The sequence below is a fragment of the Dermacentor variabilis genome, unplaced genomic scaffold (assembly GCF_050947875.1).
Source record: "Dermacentor variabilis isolate Ectoservices unplaced genomic scaffold, ASM5094787v1 scaffold_17, whole genome shotgun sequence".
NCBI lineage: Eukaryota > Metazoa > Arthropoda > Arachnida > Ixodida > Ixodidae > Dermacentor > Dermacentor variabilis.
In genome coordinates, this window is record NW_027460335.1 from 9,947,479 (window position 1) to 9,970,481 (window position 23,003).

Consider the following 23,003-nt stretch of genomic DNA (forward strand, 5'->3'; position numbering starts at 1 on the left):
TGAACCAGGCGTTAAGCACTCCCCATACGTGGGTGAAGCACTTTGTTTTTCGTTTGGGAGCTTTGAATGTCGCCAGCTCTTGCTGCCATTCCATCTTCACAGAGCGGAATGCTTGTATATGTTTCCACTCCTTTTAGATGGCGGTAGTTATCGGCATCTCCTGGGGCGTGAAGGCCAGTTTTCTCATCAATTCGGTGCCCCCGTGATTAACTAGAGATGTGTTCAGTTGTCACCATCTATTCAATGATCACGCGCATCGCTGTTGCTTTGTTAGCCCAACCATTTTTGTTTAGACTGATCCAGGGACCAGGAAAATGATTCGGTTCGTATCAGCTGATCTGTATGCTCGAGGAACGACTTGCGGCCGCAGAAAGCGCCGGGGGCGTTAAACTTATCCTTTTGCTTCATTATTACCTCGAGCGACCGCTCAAGCCTATACCAGCGATATGGATTAGATAAGGTAGAAAATCAAATAATGCCAAACAGCGTACGTCATCAGACCCTGCAATAACCGGTAAAACTATAAACAACATGATCCTCTCTCGTTGCCTCCTCTGGATTTTTCCTAATCGTGCAGCACATTTCGTGAAAAATTGGTAACTGGAAAGAAGTGTCGCAAAGACTTGAGAAATTAAGCTATATTATAAGAGGGAGAGCGAAGGAAATAGTCAAAAATGAAGGAAAAGCGAAAATTAACAAATTTAACTGTTGTTTGTGAAAATATTTATCGTTGAACATCTCTTTATTTAAAAGGGAAGCATTGAAAAGGCCGCCGGAAGTGGAGAATAATTCCGTGTGTTTTGAATCATGCTTCCACAGTTATCAGTGGAGCCACCTGACATAGGCCTTTCTTTGCTCTGCTAATGTGAGTGTTTTTATAACCTTCCACGGTGGGCGCAGTATGTCTAGAAACGCAGCGTCCTGCGCTCTACGTGGTTGTTGGGGACTGGTGACCAGGCATCATTACCCAACTTCTCAAATAGAAACACGTGCGCGTCGGCTTTGACACCTTAATAGGTAGAGCAGTAAACGAGGGATCTAAAAGAACTTTAATTGTTCCGGAAACATATATATTCCTCTATAATTCTTCCAAGGCTAATTCAGAAAACACTACTAGGAATCTTTATTTTTTACTTTCCCTTGTTTACTTGTTCTTGGAGGCGTTCTTCCTGCGCTTCTGTCAATGGCGAGCCCATTTGATGTGCTTCCTTGTTTGCCAAGTAAAGTAGTGGTGAATCTCACAGGCGCACCTGTGAGGTACACCTTATTTCAATTCTCTTTTCCGGATTTACGTGTCTTTATGGTCAATGGTGGGCATTATTGACATTGGTGCTAGTAAAGCTACCTCCCTCCCTGATTTGCATAGGAAATGTTACCTTGGGATGCCCCCCCCCCCCCCCGAAAAAAAAGTCCTGTGTATGTTCCTGCTGTGCCCGCACCATCCAAGTACACAACATCATCGCGGCGTTACTGCGTCATGGATGCATGTGCAAATAACCAGCGAAAACGAAGTAGATTGCAGAGCACCGTTTGCGACGAACACGATGTACGTCGAGAGCTGTGCCGCTGTGGCATATTCAGCCGTGCATGTCTTTTTCTCTCTGTATGTGCCTAGCTCTGCGTGTCTCTCTATGAGTACGCGCCTTTCTACGGGCCTCGATTACACAAAGGCCTGATGTGGGCTTCGTAAAGCGACCATCGCGATAGAACTCCGCACCTGAATCACAAATAAATGCAGCGAAAGTGTGCGCACCGCTACAAAGTTCTGACGCTCATGATCATGACAATCGAACTCATGCGTAACAGATTGAATTCCGTGCACTGGCGTTATTGGCATGAAATTTCGCAATACCTTTCAGCAACTATTACGTGTTAAAGCTGGTTCGTGTTGCTTATCGTAACTACTGGCCACAGGGCAAGAGTGGCGACGTTTGTTAAAGAAAGTATGCACACCTTGCAGAGTAGAACCGACACGGTTGATATAATGTTCACTCATTCTTCCGCCGTCCCGAGACAAAAGACGGACACATTTGGACACCCGCACAAATGCGCTACGTGTACTCGAACCTATGGCACGCCGCCTCTTTTCAAGTTGCGGGCCGCGAGGTTTTTCCAGGCACTACAACGCAGAAGTAAAGTATCTCACGTGCTGCAAGGCTTTTACTAGTTCCCGACGTCCAAATCAAAGTGTAATAGCCGCAGAAGCAATGTTTCCGCACGCCAAGGTAAGGCGGACATACCCGAATGACCTGCTCCATCTGCGGACGTTGCGTTTGTCACAGCCATTCCGATTTGCAGCACAATCTTGCTGAGAAGCTGAAGTTCACTAACTAAACTCGTTAGCTAAAATTCACCATCCCGTCTTTCGTGAGACCTCCAAAGATATGTCAAAGCGCAACCACTGGGTCTACCTGCGGTCGCCTCACTTGGCAGCTCGAAGCCGTTGGAGCAGCAGGTGGCACCACCGCAATTTGAAAATGGCGCCACTAATATTGTTCTATGTCCTGGTGTATATCAGCGTTTCTATACTGTCCCTTCCTCTACGAAGGCGTTGAAAGCACTGACCCACTGCCAGTACGTGGGGTGAGTTCGGTCTGAAATTGTTTGCCGCAATATATAGCTCGCGCCGTCGTCGTCGTCTTCATCTACAGCTGGCTGCGATGCCACTCATGATGCTGGCGTTACCATACTGCCCCTCCCTCTGAAGGCGCTGACCGCACTGACCCACTCATTGTCCGTGCGGTTATTTCCGTCTCAAATTTTTTGCCTCAATATATCGCACAATGAAACCACGCATAGAGTTGCGCTCAAATTTCGCATTAGCCAGTATCCTAGTCGTCGGACAATTTTCTTCCCGACACAGGGCTTTGAACCGTACCTTTATTTTGCACTATTCACTCCGAAAGTGTTTTGCAGTGCGACTAATCTACGTGTAGTATTATTGCTGCTCCGTTATTTTGGTAGCTTAGCCTACCACTGAATTTGCGAAAGAAGCCTTGTGAAGCTTAGTGAGAGTGTCTTGTGCTTGCCGACTGAATGTTTGCTTTTCGTTGTGGTTCCCACTGACACCGTATGTGAACTTAACACTGCAGCTCAATCTCACAAGGCTTTCTGCTGTGGTCTCCACGTGGAATGAAGCATTGTCGGGAGAGGTTCGCCAACTGTCTAGCCCCCTGCGCCTTAGAACACCAGCGCAATGCCTCCGCAAAGCGGTGCAGTCACCTGTCCATCATATATCCCTTCCACGGCGGGGCAGTCTGTTACGACTGCCCTGTCGACCATTGCCCTGTGACTGCCATGGTTCTTAGCGACAATTTATGTCGCACCGTTAATTTATGTCTGCGTAGGCTTCACAGTGCTGTCTGTTTTCAGCGAGCGGGAAGCTTAAGATACAGGTGTGCACTCGCTCCTTTTCCTCCTCAGCAGGGAAAGCGTTGGCGGTGTCTGTGTGTGCGTTTGTGCGCGTCAGTACCTTTCCACCTGCTGGACAAGGAGCGGTTAGAAAACCCTTTCAACTGCCTTACATTGCACGGCGGCCACAAGCATGGAGAGCGTTCGCTTTTCCTTCTCCTCAGCGAGGGCGTTACAATCTATAAAGCACGACCCCACCAAATGACTTCAGCCTTCAGCTTTTGAGCAAGCTTCACTGCGTGTCGATCTCCGTGAGCAAGCTCTTAGAGCTGACCGCTCCATAATGATGTCAATAAACTTTCGTCTTTGTTACTACTTACCTGGATTATTTTTAGTCTCCCACTGGGCTCCGTTACGTTGGTCAAGCTCCAAACCACCAAGCCCAGGCTACCTGTGCCATGCTTGACATGTGGCGCTTGGACTCCTCGGATTCTGAGGACCGAACCCCGCACAGCCATCAAACGCCCTGTCCTGTCCCGGCGTCCGTCATGAAACAGTATTTTCTTGCCGGTATACAAAAAAAAAATGGGACTCTAGCGACCACAGGAGCAGCAAGCAAGTTCACTGGTTTGCTACTTTTGAGGAGACAATGGCAAAAAAAGAACTGTTTTACAACGGACGCCAGTGCCGTGACGGGACGGCGCGTTTGACGGCTGCATGAATCCGGCCTACAATTTATGGCTTGCTCAGGACGTCATGGCCGCATCTACTTACCATGATGTTTCAACATTGTGCCGTCTGGGATGATGCGATTGTAACATATTTAGTGCCACGGCTCGCCAGCTGTGACTGCAAAAAATTGGGGAGCCCGCATCACTTCGGAGGGCTACTGAGAAAGTACGAAAGGGAACACATAAGGTGTCTGTATGGGGAACTACATTCTGAAAGTATGATGAGTCACTTTTGTTTCCGAATGTAGGTTCCCATAGTTGTCCCTCCTGCAGTCCTCCTATGTGTTCCCTTCAGTGGTTTCGCAGTAGTCCCCGAAGTGCTATGGGCTCCGCGCTCTCTACAACAAAGCTATAAGCCTCCACCACACGTACGCTTGCGGACGCGCGCAAGCTCGCATCCGCGCGCCCACGCATGCGCAGACGATGTGGCAAGGCTCGTACGCGTCGAAACGCGGTGCGATCTCATGTGAACAGCTTCTCTCTGTTATCGCTATTTACACTGGAGCCAGGCAGCCAGGCCGACACTCCCCAGCGCCAATCGTCGTTCTCGCGGCGGCTCGTTTCTTGAGCATCGCTCGATGATATCGTAATACTGCCCCCCCCCCGTCGCGGCAATAGCACCGTCACGGTGCTGTTAAATATCCAAGGCGCGTGGAGAGTTGTGGGACTTGAGTCGGGCGACGTGGACTACGTCACTGGTTGTCACAGAGGAGGACGTAGTGGGCGTGGCTAGAACGATTTCATAGGTGACATCGGTCACTTTGCGGAGCACGCGATATGGACCTGTGTAACGAGAAAGAAGTTTTTCACATAGGCCAACTTTACGCGAAGGTGACCCAAGCAACACGAGGCTGCCGGGCACAAAATGGACATCACGGTGACGGAGGTCGTAGCGTTGCTTCTGGTTGTCTTGAGACACTTGTAGACGAGTGTGCGCAAGTTGGCGAGCGTGGCCAGCATGGGCGATTGCATCACGGGCATAATCGCTAGTTGAAGCTGTGGCGGACGGAAGCACAGTGTCCAGTGGTAGCGTTGGTTCGCGGCCATACAAGAGGTAAAACGTGGAAAAGCCAGCAGTTTGGAGACGGGAAGAGTTGTGTGCAACGGTAATGTAAGGTAGAGCCAGGTCCAAGTCACGGCGGTCGTCGAAAACGTATTTGGATAGCATGTCTGTAAGGGTGCGGTTCAAGCGCTCATTGAGGCCGTTCGTTTGGGGATGGTAGGTGGTGGTAAACTTATGCCGTATTGAGGAGGCACGCATGATGTCGTCGATGACTTTGGCCAAAAACGTACGGCCACGCTCTGTTAGCAATTGACACGGAGTAGCATGCATCAAAATAATACCATGTAGGAGGAAGTCCGCAACATCAGTTGCGCACCTGGTCGGAAGAGCACGGGTTACGGTGTAGCGGGTCGCGTAGTTCGCCGCTACTGCAACCCACTTGTTCCCTGATGTAGATTCCGGAAATGGGCCGAGAAGGTCTAAGCTGACACGGTATAAGGGCTCCGCAGGAATGTTGAGCGGCTGCAGGTAACCAGCCGGGAGCTCGGAAGGCTTCTTCCGTCGTTGGCAAACTTCACAAGCGGCGACGTAACTTCGTACGGAACGGGCAAGACCCGGCCAGAAAAAACGGCGACGTACATTGTCATGAGATACGCCGAGATGTCCTAACGTTGGTGCGTCGTGGAGTTTTCTATAACGGTGGAGCGGAGGTGTTTAGGTATTACAAGTAGGAACTCAGAGCCGTCCGGATGAAGGTTACGACGGTACAGAGTACCGTCGCGGAGGACGACGAGGCGTAGAGTAGCGTCGGCCGGAGAGTGCTCAAAACGGTCGATGAGTGCTCTGATGTAGGCGTCACGGCGTTGCTTGTCGGCGAAATGAAGCAGCTGTGATACAGAGAATACGCAAGAAGCACTGGCAATATTAGAGGAGTCAGAGTCGTCAACAGGGCAACGCGACAAGCTGTCAGCGTATTGGTGCAGGCGGCCAAGCTTGTACACGATGGGATATGAAAATTTTTGTAGCCTCAAAGCCCATTGACAAAGCCGGCCTGTAGGATCTTTTAGCGAAGAGAGCCAGCAGAGAGCATGATGGTCAGTGACTACAGAAAAAGGGCGACCGTAAAGGTAAGGACGGAACTTCGCAACCGGCCAGACTAAAGCAAGGCATCCTCGTTTCGTAATGGAATGGTTGCGCTCTGATGGGGTGAGGAGGCGGCTTGCATAAGCAATAACGCGATCCCGGCCACCCTGACGCTGGGCTAAGACGGCAGCTACGCCATGACCGCTGGCATCTGTACGCAGGTCAAAGTGGGCGAGAATGGGTGCTGAGGAGAGAAGAGTAACGAGACGAGAGAAGGCGGCGGCTTCTGTGGTACCCCACGACAATTGTACGCCTTTCTACAAAAGATTAGTGAGGGGTCTAGAAATTGCCGAAAAATCTTGAATAAAACGATGAAAGTACGAGCATATTCCTACAAAACTTCGAATATCTGCGGCTGTCTTCAGCACCGGAAACTCTCTGACAGCGGGAGTTTTGTCGGGATCAGGCTGTACTCCGGAAGCGTAAACGAGATGGCCCAGAAGAGTAATTTGCCGGTGGCCAAAACGACATTTGCACGAGTTAAGTTACAGCTTCGCCTTTCGAAATAGATCAAGCATAGTTCAAGGTGAGTGTCGAACGTTGGCGAGAAGACGATGACGTCGTCGAGGTATCAGAGGCATGTGAACCATTTGAAAACTTGGAGCAAGGAGTCCCTCATACGATCGAAGGTGGCAGGGGCGTTGCATAATCCAAAGGGCGTTACCTTGAATTAGTATAGGACATCAGGTATGATGAACGCGGTTTTTTCTCTGTCTATATCGTCAACAGCAATCTGCCAGTATCCAGAACGAAGATCAATAGACGAGAAATAGCTGGAACCGTGCAGGCAGTCAAGGGCGTCGTCTATACGTGGGAGCGGTTAGACGCCCTTCTTAGTAATGTTGTTCAGATGACGGTAGTCTACACAGAAGCGCCACGTGCCGTCCTTCTTCTTAACCAACACCACGGGTGATGCCCAGGGACTCGAAGAAGGCTCAATGATGTTTTTATCGAGCATTTTGTTGACTTCATTTTGAATTACTCGGCGTTCTGACGCAGAATCTTGATACGGTCGTCGGTGAATAGGCGTAGCATTGCCAGTAAGAATCCGATGCTTGACCGCGAGCGTCTGGCCTAAATGGCGATCGTCGATGTCGAAAATATCTCGGTAGGACGATAATACTTGGCAAAGCTCTTCAGCCTGCGCCGAGGACAGGTCCGTCGCAACCATTTTCTTTATATTGGGATCGGCACCCGAGGCTAGCGCGAGGGGCATGCTAAGCTCGCGAAAACCATCGGTCGATAACGCTGCCACGTATTGGTCGCCGAGACAATTAACGGTGGCAAGGCAAATACCTTGCGGTAGAATTTGCTTTGCCAATCCAAAGTTACAGACAGGCATGCGAGTGCGGTTCCCAGTAATATTAAATATACTGTGAGGCACTTTAACATCATACTGTATTGGGATGTCGGGCAGAGGAGTGACGACGTACTCGTCATCAGGGACTGGTGGGGAAGACAAGAGTTCAATATAGGCTATTGATTTTGGCGGCAGTCGAATAAAGCCGGTGGGACGTAAGCGGCAGTGGGGTGCGTCAGAAGGTTCTGCGAGCATCGGCAACTCAAGGCGAAGGGTATTGGAAGAGCAGTCAATAAGACCAGAATGTGCGGAGAGAAAAACGAGGCCGAGAATGACGTCGTGCGGGCAATGAGCAATTACGGTGAAGAGGACCGGAGTGTGGCGGCAGGCGATGCTGACGCGTGCCGTACACATCGCAACGCGGACCGCCATCCGCAACGCGGACGAGGCGTGCCGACGCTGGGGTGAGGAGCTTGTTCAGTCGTCGTCGGAAGGCAGCACTCATAATTGAAATATGTGCTCCTGTATCAATGAGTGCCGCGACAGGATAGCCGTCAACGTCAACGTCAAGAAGGCTTAGAGCTGAGACGTCGAGGATGTAGGAAACCTACGGCTCCATAGATGACTGAAGACGAGACGCAAGAGCCCTTCTCGCGGCAGCCTTGCACCCAATGGGGTCGCCGAACAGTTCCCGTAGCTTCCTTTTGAAATTGTCACAACTGGTTATCTCGTCGTCATGTATTTGGTGCCACACGCGTGGGGTGCCGCCGAGATAAAAGATGACATTGGCGAGCATAATCAATTCAATTCAATTCAATTCAGTCTTTATTTTTCTCTTGGACAGAGAAGGAGACAAGACTAAAAGCTCGTAAGCTTGACAGAGGTCCTGCCCCCTTTATCAACCTGGCAGTACAGTACACAGGCAGAGATTTTCAATTTTCCGAATAAACACTGAAACGAAATAACAAAACACTTGTAAAAAGCAGCGCTGTGCATTGCAGCACAAACATAGGTATTAAAAAAACAAATAAGTGGTCATGGGGAAACGAAAAAAAAAATAGTAACAGGTATAGGTTTAAACGGAGTGCGACATTACGTAATCTTGCTAAGAAAAAATCGCTTAATAACATCACTTGAATGCTGAAAGGGGTCAAACAATTCTCTGTTTAATTTATTTAATAATACTGGAACAGTATAAGAAAGAGACTGCTCGGTATAATATGCCCTAGGCGTCGGCACTAACCAAATTTCTTTATGTCTAGTCTGCAGGATATGCGTGTTTTTCTCAAGTTTTGCCAGATAACTAATATAATGTTCATGACTGTGTGAAGACCGTTTATAGATTATTAAAAGTCTATAATTATATAAACTATAGATTGGCAGGATTTCATATTTTAAAAACAAGTCATGTGTGGGGGAACAATAAGGAACACCAGCAATGCATCTTACAGCTCTTTTTTGAAGAAGGTGAAGCTTGGATAAATTTGTGACATCCGTAGTGCCCCAAACAGTACAACAATATTGCAAAAGAGAAAGAACTAATGAGTTGTATAGCAATAGCCTACCTTTCACAGGAAGAATACCGCGCAGCCGCAACATGACACCGACAGCTGAAGACACTTTTGATCTGATATAATCAACATGATCATTCCAAGTCAAATGCTTTGAAAATATAACGCCAAGGATTTTAACAGAATCTACAATTTCAACAGTATCAGAGCTTAAGAACACGTTCAACGGCCGAGAAATTATCTTTCCTTTTGGAAAGTACAATATTATTTTTGTCTTTTTAGAATTAATCTTCAAACAATTTGAAGAGAAAGCAATCAAAACACTGAGTTCATTAAATACGTGGGCAAAATCAATGTCATTTTCTGATCTCCCGGTTATGAACACCGAAGTGTCATCAGCGTAGGATACAATCTGTCCATCAGTTACACATTGCACAACATCATTTATATAGATTAAAAATAAGAGCGGTCCCAATATGCTTCCTTGGGGGACTCCTGCATAAATGTTTTGTATTGAAGACAACGAATTTTTAAAGTCAACATATTGTGTTCTGTTCGACAAATACGATTTCATAAGATCGTGAGCTTTTCCTCGGACACCATAGCTTGCCAGTTTACGCAGTAAAATTCTGTGGTTTATCAAGTAGTAAAGTCTTGATATATATATGATAATATATATTGATAATATATATGTAAAGCCTTAGTAAAGTCTATATATATGCCTGCACCTATTTCCTTATTTTGAAACATATCTATAATGATTTCTTTTTTGAGTCAGTAATGCTGTTTCAGTGGATCGATTCTTTCGAAACCCGTGCTGAAAGTCAAGGAGCAGGTTATGTTTTTCAAAGAAAGACAGTACCCTACCATGCATTAATTTTTCTATACCCTTCGAGAACACTGGCAGTATAGAAATTGGACGATAGTTACGAATCAAATTGTTGTCACCGCTTTTAAAAACCGGTATTACTCGAGCCACCTGCAGTGCCTTTGGAAATATAGCGGTAGATAATATGAGATTGTAAATGTGAGTAACAGCGGGGCATATTAAGTGAAGAACATGTTTAATGGGCGCTATTTGGAGACCAGTTGCATCTACTGACTTGCTATTTTTAATAGTACTTATGCACGAGAAAACTTCTGTGCAGTTCGTGGGCGCAACGAAGAGGGATGATGGACAGCTGCTTCCCTTCATGAATTCAATGTAATTTTGGCTGCACTCTACCTGACTGTGAGATGCCTGTAAAATAAAGAAATTGTTGAAAGCGTCAGCTAAACAGGTCCCATAAATTCGTTTTCCTTCATGCTGAAAGTTTTCGGAAGTATCACGGGTATTTTGTTGCAATAAACAATTCAGTTTTTGCCAGATAACATCCGATCGCTGTTCTTCAGGGCTCCAAAATACATTTGTGAAATAGGCGTCTTGAGCCATTCTTAGTTTTGATGTTAGATTATTTCTGTACTTTTTGAATTGCCGAAGCAACTCTTCATCTTTTGATTGTACAAACTGTGCGTACAATCGGTTCTTATGCTTGATCATTTGGAGCAAGTCGGACGTCATCCAGGGTTTCCGTGCTTTTGATGGCATGGTTATCTTTCTTAGTGGAAAATGTGCATCATATATAGCCTTGAATGTAGTGATGAAGTTAAGGTAAGCGGTATCACTACTATCTTCCTCGAAAACGTCGTTCCAGGTCTGTTGGCTAATCGCAGCAAGAAAGGATTCAAGATTTTTTTTTTGTTATAGATTGTGTATAAATTATTTGCCTTTTGTAATTAACATGTACAGCCTTATCAGCTATCATGACGATTTCAAGATGATCACTAATGTCGGTATAAACTACGTCTGCAGTTACTAAATTACTGTCAATATTTGTAATGAATACATCAAATAAAGATTCACTTTCTAAAGTCACTCACGTCGGCTTTGTTTTTACGCTAAAAAAACCATTAGCAGCAATTAAATACTGGAGTTCTTTTTGGGATTGACTCAATGAAAGCATATTTATGTTAATATCGCCACCTAGAACCATATCTATGGACTGATCAGATGCGTAGCTAAAAATCTTTTCAAGAAATTCAAAGAAGTGATTAATGGCACCAGATGGTGGCCTGTAAATGACACAGAAAAGTTTGTTAGAACTTCGTAGAGTGAGCACTTCGTAATCAGCAGTTGTCGTCGTGTATTCTACGACTATTTCGCACGATAATGTTTCTCTAAGCAGAAGCGCGATGCCGCCTCCCCTTTTATCTTCGCGGTTTTGATAGAAGCACTGATAGCCATGACGGTGAAATACAATTGATGCTGATGTGTACCAGGTTTCAGTTAACATGATCGCTGTAAGTGACACTCCGATAGTATCGAGTAGAGCAGCTAATTCATCTTCTTTGTTTGTTAAAGATCTGACGTTTAAATGAAATACTGACAAAGCAGATTTTTTTGGTTTCACTATATGCTTAATTTCGTGTGGCTGATAACCCATGTCGAGAAACAAATTTTAGGTGTCTGCAAGTATAACTACACAATTTGACGCAAATCATCAAGCTTGGTGATCGCTATGAGTGCTTAGGCATCCGTTCTGCGCACAAATATTTTGCCATTCCGAGTCCATGCATATTTCCACTTGCACTCCTTTTTCTTTGCATTTGCCGCACCGAACAGCTTTTTCATGGAAGGGCTCAAGTGCTCGTTAATGAAGATGGGGGTTTTGGGTTCAAGTTCAATGTCCTCTTACGTTATCCTCAGCTTTCGAGCTTTCTCAAGAAAGCGGTCACGAACTGATCTGCGAACAAACTGAACCACTATATTTGGCGCTTCTGTATTCCCCGTAGTTCGAACGCGGTGACAGACCTCGATGTCCGCACTTTCAAGGGGCATCTTAATAACCTTCGCTATCTTTTTTTGTGTTATCCATGACATTCTCGTCTTGCGTCTTCGGAACACCTTTCACTTCAACGTTGTGACACCGCATGTGCTGTTCATTTTGTAGAAGTTTCTCTTCATGCTCTTGAACTTGAGCATGCAAAGCGTCTCGTTCCTTTTCTAGTTTTACTACGGATGTTCTTAGCTCTCCATTTTCCAATTCAACTCGGTTTACGGACGCTTTCATTTCTTCATAACTCTCGTTTATGAAGCCTGGACTGTTCTTTATCTCGCGGATGTCCTTTCTTATGTACCGTTCGAGACTTTCCCGTAGTTCGCGGAACTCTTGTTTAAGTTCTCGTTTCAGTTCCTCAAAAAGTTTAACAAGTTCCTTTGACATTGCCACTGGACAAAGGGGAAAATAAGCTTACAGCTCGGATGACGCAATGACGCAATGACAACAGTACACAAGAGCAAGTACAAGCGACAGTTGGTATGCAACAGTAGCAGCAGCAGCCGTCACGGCAAACGGAAAAAAAAGCTCCCAGGCTAGTAGGGCAAAATTTAACCAACCTGAGAATGTACAGCAAAGCGCTTAGCAAAGCGTGCGATCGCCGTGACTGCTGCTGCCGAGTAAGGATCGTTGGATCGCACCTGTTATTAGCACTGGCATGTTCATAGAGTTTGATCCAGTCCTCAAGATCCTGGCCCTCCAGGCCAGTGAACACACCTGGGTCGCGATGTGGGGCGACCGTGACGATTGGAGCAGTGGAACAAGCCGAAGCCGTTGCATAGGTGGGCGCGTCACCGGGAGGCATGGTGACAAGCTCGGTGTGCCGACCACTTCTGAGTTCCGTGGTGAGGACGGGGATCGCTGATCTCCACCAGAATGTTGCATGTGGAAAGGCACAGACAGAAGAGGCTATTTACAGGCTACTTACACTGGAGTCAGGCAGGCAGGCCGACACTCGCTCACGCCAAGCGCAACGACCAACTTCGTCGTCGTTCTCGCGGCGGCTCGTTTCTTGAGCATCGCTCGATAATATCGTAATATCATGCAAGCAAGTGCTCAATATTTTCTTTTTGTGCTTATATAATATCTCTAAAAACATAACAGTTACGTTTACAGACATCGAAACATTTTCAAACGCTGTCAGTAAGTATGATGTGGCGGCTTCTAAGGCGTCTGTAAAGGAGCCCAGTGGACGCGTGCTGCCGCGCGCATTGAAGCGCTTCTTTGTGTATGCAAACCACCATTTCTTTGTGAGGCGCTGTGGACGCGTGGGCTAGCTTGCGCGCGTCCGCAAGCTTCTGTGTGGTCTGGGCTTTAAACGCTAGATTGTGGCGCTTTGTGTGCGTAAGCAAAAAAGATGGCGGCCACCCCAAAGCTAAAAGAGCTAAAGCATAAAACTAAGGCATATCGCCAGTTAGGCTCCGGCTGCATTTAATCGCGAAAAGTGTCAAAAAGTATTTGATAAATAATACTGTAATTAAAAAAGTAAAACCGGAATAGACACTGTTTAGTATGGATTGCGGTTTCATGCACCGGCTCTATAGGCAGACCACGTAATCTTACCTATATTCCCGTCCACCCGTGTACTGGGTAGGCCGCTTGCAGTGAGGACTGTGGAAGAACAGAGCGTTAACGAAGAACACCATCGTGAAGAGAAGCAACAGTGTGCCCAGTGATGGGGAGTGGCACGTAATACGGACGAAGATCGTGCCGCAAACGCCCATCGTACGCACGTTTCGTCGGATCCCCCCTACCGACTCTACTCCCTTCGTAATTGTGGCCGTTTACAAAATGCAACGATTGCAACGTCTTCGCTACACGGAAAGTGTTTCGTGGCGTTTCTCCAGGGAAGGTTTGGCATTCAATGTTACACAAACATTAGTTCGCCCGCGACGCGGCATCGGGGATTTAAAGTCCTCTAGTTGCGAAGAACCTTCCAAGTGTCGCCACAGAGCCATTGGCCATATATCATACGGATCATAAAGCGAGCCACTTCGCTGACCAAATAATAAATCCAAAAAAGCAAGAAAAGAAAGTTACAAAAACTTGAGTATGCAGTTTAATAAAAGAAAAAAGAAATCGTAAGAAAACAGAATTGATCGCGCCATGTTTCTTTTATTTTCGGTCGACATATTTATTATCAACATATTTATCACCGTACACGTTTTTTTTTTGGCTGCGCCATATTTATTTTTAAACATTGCCTAGGGCAAGTACCACAGTTCTAACCCCTGACCTCAATTACTCAATGAGGCAGCCGTTACTTCTATGACAAATCTAAATGTTCAATTGAATAATTAACGTAAATACACTAATTAACTGTTTGATTATTACGTTACCCCACACATTTCTATTTCCTTTAAATCAATCAATCTTTAAAACCTTTGCAGGCAATTTTTAAAAATTTCAGTGCAGCAAGAGAAAAAGAAAACTACGAACCCTTCCCCTACCGGGAAATGGCAGTAAGCGAAGCTTCACTCGCGGGGACCTGACGTTCGTCGCAGTTAAGTACCCGACCGGTAACGGTGCCGGATAGCTTCGGCTTCCCGCTATTCAGCTCGAGATCTTATCGTTGCTGTCGTATTGCCTGAGTTCAGGCTGCTCTAAATGGGTTTATAGTCCAACGTTATCGGCGCCCAGCGAGCGTCACTAGACGCCGGGCGCTTCGTGGCGCGTTGGCGGCGAAAGTGCGTCGAACCACCGGCCGAACTATAGACGCTGCTGGGTGCTATGTTCTCTGGAATGGGACGTAACGTGCGCACCTGTTCAGGCTACGTCGGACTATATTTAAGCTTTAACGGCTGGATCGGCGCGCCCACGGCGAGCCCTTTCACTGGCCAGGTCTAGCTGCCGTTCGTCGAACGCTGCCAGTTCCTCGGGGGAATAAACAACGCGTGGCCTTCCCACTCGTTTTCCGAAAATGAACTCAACGAAAGCGAAGCAGGCGGCAACACGCGCGAAACTCACTCCTGCCGTTTCCCTCTTCGGCGGAAGCAAAACGGTCATGATAGCTTGCGCCTGTGGAGTGAGCGCTCCTATGCACCTGGAATCCTTGCTAGTAAACAGTTTTAGTTTGGCATGCGCTATATCATTGTGTACTGTATAATAAATTGGGTCGCTACTGCACAAGCGCAGAACGCTAAACGGCCCTTTGCGTATAGCATCAGTACGCGATTTCTCAGATATAGCGTTAGCGTGTTCGCGCGGTTTGCGCAGCTTGTGTGAAACATGGCGGCCGTCCCGGCTGCCCGCTTAGAATTGAATTTGGTGTTGCTTTAAATTCATTTCGTTCGTAGCAAATGACCGTGTAAACAGCTTTCGCTTGCTATCAGACTATTTCGATGACAAAGTATTATGGATAATCCTGCGGGGTTTTCGAGATCACTTCTTGTTTCGAATGAATCGAAGCCTAACGAACGAAACATTCGAGATGTCGGCGCCACCTATCACTGCAATCGGGGAGTAGGCGAAAAGACAGCATTTGGCCTCTCAGATCCGAAGAGCTCGCAGGGAAACTAAAGCTAAGAAACGTAAGTTGCTTAGCGTACGCTATACTATAGCGTATAGCGTACGCTATAGTTACTTACGCTATACTATATCTGCCTAACGACTCATGCTCCGGCGCTGGCACATTTGTTAACTCGTGAAACCGCCCTTTTCCGCAGGTTCTCTGCGTGAGAGCGAAACTTGAGAGCGAATACAAACTTCGCTTGATAAACACCAGGGGTGCGATCGGAGATGGTTGTTCGGCGCGTTCGTTCGGTTACCGGCGCGCGCGATTGGCCTACTCCGCGCCGACGTCGCCAGCCGCGGGGCGCCGCCCCGTTTTTGGTGACGTCAAAATGACGACACGCTCCTGTCAATCATCCGCCCACCGAGCATTTCGTCCGAACGCGACGGGAGTTGAGAAGTTTGGAGCGATCATACGGCTTCGCATGGCGCGTCTGGTGGATTGGATTGGATCCAGCAGGCGGCCTTTTCGGCTGCGAAATGGCAGGTTTGAATCCAATTCATAGTTTAATTCTAGAAAATGGCGCTTCCGTTGGAAACTTAGGTTGTTGCGCTGGCTTTTCTAGAGGAAGGAGGAGAGCGGGTGGCGGTGCGAAACGCGTTTGAAGAGATGGCAGAAAGTGAATTCCGGCGTCGTTTTTGTTTCTCGAAACAAATAATTCGTTGGTTGTACAGAGAAATCGACAAGTTCATCGGTGCCAGCGAGCCACTGGGATGTTGTCGCTGCCTCTTGAAAAGTGCGCCACTCTTCCCGTCGTTTTTTTTTTCTTTTTCCTTCTCGCTGTGCGCGACACCACCTAGGGACGACGCAATGAACCTAATAGTTATAAATTGCAGTAGTCACACGTACTACTATTTGAAAACGTGTTTGTGCTTGAGAAGAAAAAAGTACATTTCTTTAGATAAAGATTTAATTCACTTGGAAGACGAGAAACATTTGGTTTTGTAGTACACTGTTTGCAAGCAGACGACAAACGACGCAAGTAAAGTTCCGGGGAGGTCACCGCTTCCTGATTGGCTGCTCTCTCCGCCCCGGTGTCACAAATTTTGCATACTGCAACTCTGTGACGTTGCAGCAACTGAACAGAACGCGTATCGAACAAAATATCTCCGATCGCGCCCCATATATATTTAGCTCCACTGGTCATACACCTTCACAGAGTGGAACGGCTCTGATTCGTTTTTGAAAATGCACATAATTACAGCCATCTCAATCTTTCCTTTAATTACTCCATTGGCAGACGAGGTCACGGCGTCCCTGTGGGTAATGCAGGTTCAACGACAATGATCACCCTATGGTCCGCAAAGTACAAAGAGGCATACTTTGGAAATGTGATTGCATTACAATTGCACAGTGCACACCGAGCCGCATTGCGTCAGGCACGTGCTTCTTTTTCCGTGCTCGACCACGCGGCTTCCCAGGCGCCGCCGAAGCACATGCTCCTGGATCCATTTTGCAACACGCAATGGAGACAAGCCTACGCAAGCGTCATTTTATATACAAATGGCGAGAACACTCACCAGACGTCTCTTATCACTTAGGCACGCCGCGCGAACTAGATGTTCCTTTGACTCATAACCCATGCTTGTGCGGAGTAGTGGTAACGCCTCTGGCCCTCACTGCAAAGCCTCTTCAGGCTGGCCTGGGCGCGAATCCGCTTACGGGCGAACATACTCCGCATTAAAAAAATCCAGTTTATCTTATTATGCCAGCATATGTCTGCATAACGAACTTCCACACATTATGTCGTTTTTATGCACCCTAAATTCACCTAATGCACATTATAATTATATTATACCGTCCCCGCCTATAAATGTTCCACCACTGGCAAAACTCCCAATGCGCCAAGTAGTGCTTTTGAACTCAAAAACAGTTCATTAGAGGCCTCTGCCCTACCGGGTGTGCTGTCAGAGCCGCGCGAGATACAAACGGACGCAGCTGCTAACCGCGATGGCTCACCAACGTGGCGCCAAAGATGAAATCAGAGTTATCTATCAGTAGCGCGCTCTGCATGTGGCATGACGCAGTACGCAAAGAAGCTTGAGCTGGACGAATGATAAAGCGCCCTGTAGCTACGAGGTGTCTCAGAGCGCTAGCGTTCTGAGAACCTCGAATGACGTTGCCGGTATCTCATATCAACGCTGCACGGTATGACACCGAAGGGAAACCGGCGGCATCAGTCAACACCCAAAATGATATTATATTGCGTTAGCTTGCGGTATCGTGCTCAGACCAGAGCATATGTGTGACGCTTGTGTGTTTATCGTGTGCGCACGCTTATCGCACCCCCCCCCCCCCCTTCATCATCCTCCAACATACATCTTTCACGCTGCAAGCGTGTGCTTGCTGAAAGTGCACATACAAAAGCACATTGGTGGTTGACGAATAATCAATAATTTTACTATTCGTCGGTGACTGAGCGATTGAAATGAAGGAATCAGACAGGTCGCCAACCTCGTGAGCATCTGCAATCTTCTTATCTCATCGCTCAGTTTCGCGCCGCTAGTTTGGCACCATGGCAAATGTCCATACCGAAATATCTTAACACTTAAAAACCATTCAGGTGCGCATAATTTACCTTGGCATTCTAACATAAGCTTGAAGTACCTGAGTAAGGTAAATAGGTCTCGAAATATTCACTGCATGTGACTTCCCCTCATTTCAAGACAGCATATGTGTTTTGTATCAGTGAACCAGGAATCACTGTTTGATCAGTGAACCAGGAATCACATATAACAAACAGTGGCCTGCAGGTCTACAAATTCCGCACCGATTGCTTAATGGTTGTGAGAAGACGTTTATTGGCGGCTCCGAATGCGAAGGCACAGCGACCGGGAACGGCAAGGTAGCCCGAAGCACTGTCCAAAAGAACGCCAGCAATCAAGAGCGCGAGCCGAGCCGAGCCTCGCGTTGGCGATGCGGCTGTGCTGCGAGGCGCGTCTTCTTCTTCACAATCTCCCCCAAGGACAAAATGAGCCATTTTGGTGCCTTTAGAATCGGGAGGGAGAGGGCCGTGGTAGGGCTTGAGACGCGACACGTCGACAATGCCACATCCACGCCGGTGCAAGTCTTCCGTTGGTGATAGGGGCTCCATGAGTAAATTCACTGGGAATGTTTGCTCCAAGACTCGGTAAGGCCCTTCGAATTTTGGGACGAGTTTCGAGGAAAGCCCCGGCGTCTGGAAAGGGACCCACAACCACACAAGAACTCCTAGAGCGTAGGTGGTGTTTGGAAGCGTGTCGATGCAGTTTTCTTTCTGGCGCTGCTGTTGCTCTGCCGTAAAGGAGGGCGCTAGCTCGCGGCATTTTGCGGATTGTCGGGCGACGTCGGACACAGGTAGACACTCGGAGACGTCAGGATGGTATGGAAGGAGCGTCTCGATGGTATGCGTAGGCTCGCGGCCATACAGGAGGAAGAAAGGTGAAAATCGCGTAGTGGCCTGGATGGCGGTTTTGTACGCGAACATGATGAATGAAAGCATGCGGTGCTAGTTAGCATGATCAGATGCGACGTGCATAGAGAGCTTATCACCAAGTGTGCGGTTAAATCGCTCTGTGAGCCCGTTAGTCAGTGGATGGTATGCCGTGCTTGTCCGATGAATAATATGGCATTCCGGAAGCAAACTTCCGACGACTTCGGAGAGGAAGGCGTGACCTCGATCGCTGAGGAGTTCTCGAGGTGCGTCGTGTCGAAGCACGAAGCGATGTAGGACGAAAGAGGCTGCATCTCGCGCTATAGCACTTGGTGAAGCAGCAGTTTCGGCGTAGCGTGTCAAATGGTCAACAGCAACTACGTTCCACCGACTGCCGTCTGGCGTCATAGGAAGGAGGCCGTATAGGTCGATGCCGACACGATCGAAAGGTGTGGCAAGGCAAGGGAGCGGCTGCAAGGCACCAGACAGGCGTAATGGCTGCGATTTGCGGCGTTGACAGTCAAGACAGCACCGAACAAAATTGTGTACAAAAATTGGAGGACGCTTAAGCTTCCCCTTCAAGAGTGGAACGCGACAGCGTTCCCGTCGACCCGCCAAGGGGTGTAAGACAATGGGCTAGGGCGCAGCGACTACGCGCCCCGCATCGGACGCGGTGAGCGTCGAGCAACGCAGGGTTCGGCGCGACAACGAAATGTGCCCCTGAGCAAGCGACGCACGCCTGAGCCTTAGAAACAGTTCGTTTCTAAGGCAACACCGTGTTCACTAGAGGCGCTTTTGTACCGCTTTGAAGCATCGAACTCGTGGCTCAGTGGTAACGTCTCCGTCTCACCCCCGGAGACCCTGGTTCGATTCCCACCCAGCTCATCTTGCAAGTTGTTTTTTATTCATGAAGTGCCTGCTGGAATTTATCGCTCACGGCCAATGCCGCCGACGCTGACGACACCGGCTTTTCTGCGACACGAGCTCCTTAACGGTGTCGCGTTAAAATTGTACAGGCCGAGCCAGTAGTAGCGGTGGCGAATTCGTTCGTACGTCTTGAAGACTCCGGTGTGGCCACACTGCGCATCATTGTGGAAAGCAGAACATATTTGAGCCCTTCAGCTGCGGGGAACCACCAAAGGCCACCGACGACCTCCAGGAGTGTAATTGCGTCGATGCAGCAGCTCGTCACGAATGACGAAATAACTGCTTGGCGTCGGAGGGTTCGGTATACAGGGATGTTCAATGATCCGGAAAGATAGTCGAAAAGAGAAGCGATCCACGGGTCGCGACGTTGTGCGGTGGCAAAGGAGTCCATGTCGAGAGATGACACGGAATGTGCGAAAGTTGTTGCGCAGGTCGAGTCTGGAGGTGAAGGTGAACGATACAAAGCGTCTGCGTCGGAGTGCGTGCGTCCGCTGCGGTACACGACGTGAATATCGTACTCCTGGATGCGTAGTGCCCAACGGGCTAGGCGGCCAGTGGGATCTTTTGAGTTAGCGAGCCAACAAAGCGCATGGTGATCTGTGACCAAGTCGAATGGGCGCCCGTACAGGTATGGTTGGAACTTGCCAAGCGCCCATACTAAATAAAGCCAGGCACTCTTTTTTCGGTCACGCTGTAATTGGCCTCAGGCTTCGTCAGCGAGCCACTCGCATAGGTGACTACGTATTCGGGGTAGCCGGGTTTCGTTGGGCGAGGACGGGGCCGAGACTGACCTTGCTGGCATCTGTATGTAGTCCAGTTGCAGCTGACGGGTCGAAATGGCGAAGAATAGGTGGGGAGGTGAGAAGACGACGCAGCGTAGCAAAGGCGGAGTCACATGCAGGGGACCAGCAGGAGAGGGCTGCGTCACCGCGCCATGATCGAAGCGAAATTGCGAACAAAGCGCCGGAAATATAAGCATATGCCCACAAATCTTGGAAGTTCTTTGATGGTCTGAGGCTTCGGAAACTCGGCTACTGCTCGAAGTTTTGCAGGATCGGGTAGAATGCCGTGCTTGAACACAACGTGGCCTAAAATGGTAAGCTCTCGCGCAGCGAAGCGGCACTTCTTAAGAGGGAGCTTTAGCTCGGGCCCAACTCCGACGCGGCCTATTCAAATACATGTAAAACGCAAAAACATTTTTATGAGATACCCCTGGACCGATATTAATGAAATTTGTTGCATTTGAAAGAGAAAGTTGAATTCTAGTGACTGTTGGAAGCAGAATTTCGATTTATGGCTGGAATTTTCTTAAAATGATTTTCAAATATTTGACCGTTTGAAAGAAATAGAAGAACGAAGTTTACAAATTCATAGACCTGCATCAAGAATAGATATCGCAGTTCTGTAAGCGGGATCCATTAGATCATTCAAAGCGGACAAATTCAACATGTCAATTTACATCTTACGTGAATTTGTTACGTTGGTTACAAGGGTATTGCAAAAGTTGTATTTTCCTATTAATAAATATTTTTATATTCATGTGTGACCTATCAATTTTGTCCGCTTTAGATGTGCTATTACATGCAATTCACATAATTGTATTATCATTTTTCGTTGTTGAGTTAGAGAGTTGTAAACTTGATAGTGTCATTCTCTGAAAATTTTCGATTTTTGCCAATTTTTAATGAAAAATTGACGACCAAATTCAAGAATTCAAAACCAACAGTCACTAGATTATACGTTTTTCTTTTAAATGCAACAAACCTCGTCAAATTTGGCGCAGTGGTTGCCGAGAAAAACGAATTTTGCTTTTACATGTATTTAGATAGGAGCACCCGAGCTAAAGCTTCCTCTTAAGGTTGGGTTGAAGGCCAGCGTTCGTTGACAGGTCAAAACATATCTGAGGCGGATCATATAAGTAGGGAAATCAGGCGAGAAAACCACGACATCGTCGAGGTAACAGAGACATATAGACCACTTGAGGCCACGCAGCGTGTCGTCCATGAGTCGCTCAAAGTGGCAGGGGCGTTACAAAGCACGAAAGGCATCATCTTAAATTCATATCAGCCGTCAGGCGTAATGAATGCGGTTTTCTGGTGATCGGCCGCAGCCATGTGAACCTGCCAGTACCCTGAACGCAAGTCAAGGGACGAGAAGAATTCTGCTCCCTGAAGACTGTCGAGGGCGTCGCCGATGCGCGGCAAAGGATAGACGTCTTTGCGCTTTACCTTATTTAACCGACAGTAGTCGACGCAAAAGCGAACAGACTCGTCCTTCTTGCAAAAGAGAACGACAGGAGATGTCCAGGGACTGTGGGAAGGTTGAATAACATCACGGCGCAGCATATCTTCGACTTGGGTGGTACTGACACGACGCTCTTCGGCAGACGACTTCAGACACAGTCCGCGGATTCCTGACTAGGATTATCTGGAATGCGCCCTCATTGATGCCTTTCAATATATGGTGAATTCGCTCAGCTTCGGGGATTGCGTCGTTGACTCGTTCATAAAGGTCCACGACGTTTTCGATGTAGCTTGTGAACCTTTCTGCCGAGTGCTGTGTTCGAGCGCGCAAGCGTTGTTCGGCACGCAGCTGGCGAATCGCGGGTCGGCCGAACACTTCCGTAAAGGTTGTCTTGAAGACTGACCATGTGGGTACGTCACTTTCAGGTTGTGGAACCAGAGTTGGGCAACACCAGCCAGTTAAAAGATGACGTGGGTTAACTTGCCTGGATCATCCCACTTGTGCGCGCTCACCCGTTCATATGCCGCAAACCAGTCTTCTAGGTCTCCGTCGTCTGCACCGCTGAAGATCTTGGGGTCCCGTTGTCGTGGAACGTCGGTGCAAGTGACGGACTGTGGCGTCGGCGCCGTTTGGGATGAGCTGTCGGTCAAGGGGGGCGGTAGCGTTCTTGATCGCAGCTCCAGGGTTTCAAGCGACGGGGCTTCAGTCCCCACACATCCACTAATTGAGAAGAGGTTTATTGGCGGCTCCTAATGTGAAGGCATAGCGACCGAGAACGGCGAGGCAGCCCGAAGTACTGTCCAAAAGGCCGCCAGCAATCAACAGTGCGAGCCGAGCCGAGCCGCGCATTGGCGATGCGGCTGTGCTGGGAGGCGCGTCTTCTTCTTCACAGTTGTAATATAAGAAAGAACTTTCAAACATGTATAGTACAAGAAAAAATTCGTGGTGCCACAACATTCATGTGGGGACGCATTAACAACAAAGCTTAGGCTGC

At 48.0% G+C, this 23,003-nt stretch overlaps 1 protein-coding gene across 1 annotated transcript in view; it reads left to right on the forward strand.

Annotated features, from left to right (window-relative positions):
• The window catches only part of LOC142568187 (uncharacterized), a 150,142-nt gene that overhangs the window by 57,841 nt on the left and 69,298 nt on the right, over positions 1-23,003 (forward strand). The gene's annotated exons all lie outside the window — the stretch shown is intronic.